Source organism: Dipodomys ordii, unplaced genomic scaffold (genome assembly GCF_000151885.1).
Source record: "Dipodomys ordii isolate 6190 unplaced genomic scaffold, Dord_2.0 Scaffold8, whole genome shotgun sequence".
Classification (NCBI taxonomy): Eukaryota; Metazoa; Chordata; class Mammalia; order Rodentia; family Heteromyidae; genus Dipodomys; species Dipodomys ordii.
The window spans coordinates 24,430,306-24,433,743 of NW_012267224.1; positions in this window are offsets into that span (position 1 = coordinate 24,430,306).

A 3,438-nucleotide genomic window follows, 5' to 3' on the forward strand; every position below is an offset into this window, starting at 1 on the left:
TCCTGAGCAGGCTTTTGTTATTTCTGAAATGGTATGGCCATTTGCATTCAGGGACTCAATGCTTGCTAAGCAGGTACTCTACAGCTGAGCCACACCTCCAGCCCTTATTGACGTATTTTTTAGATATGTTCTTGCTTTTTTCCTGGGCCTGCACCTGGACTGTGATCCTGGGATGACAAACACGTACCACCACATCCAACTTCTTGTGAGATGAAGTCTCACAAACTTTTCTTTCCGAACCAGCCTTTAATCATGGTCCTCCTGACTTCAGCCTCCCAAGTAGCTAGGATTACAATGTGAGCCACCAGTGTCTGCCTAGAAAATTTTATAACTTGTTTTTTGGGGGGGAACAGTACTAGGATTTATACTCAAGACCTTGCACTTGGGAGGCCAGGCACACACCATGTGAGCCACTCCTCCAGCCCTTCCCTAGGAAGAAGTTAAATCAGTAGCAGATGGTCCAGGCCATTTACCTACTTAATATATTTTCTTAATATGATGTTGGGTCTTATTAATATATAAAAATGAGCTGGGGGCCAGTGGCTCATACCTGTAAGCCTAGCTACTCAGAAGGCTGAGATCTGAGGATATTGGTTCAAAGCCAGCCCAGGTAGGAAAGTCCATGAGACTCTGATCTCCAATTAACCACCAGAAAACCAGAAAGTCCAACTTTTTTGGTAGTTAATTAGAAATAAAAGTCTCACAGACTTTCTTGCCTGGGCTAAGTTTGAACCATCAGCCTCAGATCTCAGCCTTCTAAGTAGCTAGGATTACAGGCATGAGCCACCTGTGCCTGGCCAATCCTGATGATTTTCAATCCCAGACCATCCCTTTCTGTTTTCACTGCTCACACTGTGGTACACATTGCCTTTCAAGTCCTCCCCCTCCCCTCTCCCCACATCCCCCAGCCAGCTTGGTTGGATGAGTCAGCCTCCTGTAGTTACTGCTCATTTAATTTGATTGCAGACTTTAATATCTTTAACACAAGAGGAGGTTTTCTGAGGGAAATGGTCTTGTACACAATGATGCACAAATGATCTTGGTGTGTATTCTTGGTGTGTGTTCCTGTGGTTTCAAGCATTTAAAAGTCTCGTGTTGGCCAACTTTCTATCTCTATAACAAAACAACTGAAATGATGGACTTCAACAAGAACAGTTTTCTTTGGCTCATAACTTGGCAGTTTCTAGGCCATGATTGATTGCCTTGTTGCCTTTGGCCCTGTATTGAGATAACACATCATGGCTGGCACCAATGGTACAGCGGAACTGTTTACTGTTTACTTCACGGCCAGGAATTACAAGAGAATGAGGGGGTCAAGCTCTTAGGATTCCACCACCACCAATGACCTACAGAGCTCCCGCTAGGTCCCACCTCTTAAAGGGTCCACAGCCTCTCAGTGTGCCATCCTAGGAACCAGGCCCTTGGACTAGTTCTCCAGCAATAGCAGTGTCTCCTCTGTTTCTTGTCTTCACAGCTCTGCAGTGTCTCCTCTGTTTCTTGTCTGTTTCTCCTCAGGCCTCCTCTGGAGTTGTGGTAAACAAACAAACAAACCAACCCTGGGTAGCATGTTTGCTTATACGTTTGAATATCTACCTTTTATCTGCATACACATGAATGCAAAGTTGGGATTATTTTTTTTTTAATCATGGCCCACTTCCTCCAAAGCTCAATCGATGCCATTGCATTTTTGTCTTCTGGAGAAGTACAAGGATGCATTATTTTCCTAAATGGTTGCGGAATCTCAGCCTCCATGGGATTAATAGTCTAATGAAGAGAAGCTGTTTGTGATTAAGAGTGCAATATTGTATGACTAAGAGTGCAATATCGTGGGCTGGGAAGGTGGCTCAGTGGTAGAGCGCTTGCCTTGCATGCTCAAGGCCCTGGGTTCGATTCCTCAGCACCACATAAGCAAAAAAAAAAGCCGGAAGTGGCGCTGTGGCTCAAGTGGTAGAGCACTAGCCTTGAGCTGAAGAGCTGAGGGACAGCGCCCAGGCCCAGAGTTCAGGTCCCACAACAAGTTTAAAAAATAAAAAATAAAAAAAGAGTGCAATATCGTATGAATTTCAGTCTCATTTTTCATATCCGCTGCCTTTTACACAAGACTGGGAGGAGAAAATACAAATGCCTGACTCTACACCATTAGGCAACGCATGTCATCCAACCCTCCTTGATTTCAGGAAAGGGAACAGGGTTTATGCTCAAGACTAACCCTGGGCTGGGCGCCTGTGGCTAATGCTTGTAATCCTAGCTACTCAGAAGGATGAGATCTGAGGATCACGGTTCAAAGCCCACCCAGGCAGGAAAGTGTGAGACTCTTCAATTAACCACCAGAAAACCGGAAATGGTGCTGTGGCTCAAAGTGGTAGAGTGCTAGTCTTGAGCAAAAGAGCCCAGGCCTGACTTCATGCCCTATGATCAACAAAAAAACAAAATAAAAAGACTAACCCTGAGCTAAAACTGAGCCTTGAGTTCAGCCCAGCCATCCCATAGTCGGTTTGCACAACTCAACTGGGTTTAATGTTACAGTTACTCTTCAGAGCTAGCTCAGTTCCCTGGGAAGGCACCCCCTCCTAAGAAGTCTGAATTTGATTTGTTTGGGGATAAAGCTGTCTGAACCAGTGAATCTCAGCACTTCATTTCTTTGCAGTCCTTTAATCCCAATGCCAGCACTTTACTCAGAACACTTTATAAATCTGTAGCCACTCAAATATCTTCTCCTCACCTGCCAATATCTTCTTGACTGCACTTTTAAATTTTTTTTCCTCAGAGACTTTTCTTAGTTGAGCTCCTCACTAAGCTTCTAAGGACCTATATCACTGCAGACTCAGACAAGTACCTGTGGTTTTGGTCAATAAGGCCAACAGGTCCCTGAGCCTCAGATTCCTCCTTTGTAAAACAAATCAAGCTTGTCACAGTAGGATAGCAATGGCTGACAACAAATCATTGCATATTTCAAAAGAGAAAGTAGAGACGATTTTGAATGTTCCCAACACTGTGATATGTTCCCATATCACAAATATGGTAAATATATGAGATGAAGTGGGTCACTAGCATTGTGTGTATTATTAAAATGTCCCAGTGTGCCCCATAAATATATTCCACTACTATATGTAAAATTGGGTCATTTCTTTTTGGTCAGTCATGGGACTTGAACTGGTTGCTATCCCTGAGCCCTTTTGCTCAAGGATAGCACTCTACCACTTTTAGCCACAGCTCCACTTCTGGTTTTCTGGTGGCTGATTGGAGGTAAGAGTCTGACAGCCTTTTTTGCCTGGGCTGGCTTTGAATCACTATCTGGAGCTCTCAGGCAGGAGTACAGGCATAAACCACCAGCATCAGGTTTTTTTGTTTTGTTTTGGTCCGGTCGTGGGGCCTGAACTCTGGGCCTGGGCACTGTCCCTCAGCTCTTCAGCTCAAGGCTAGCGCTCTACCACTTGA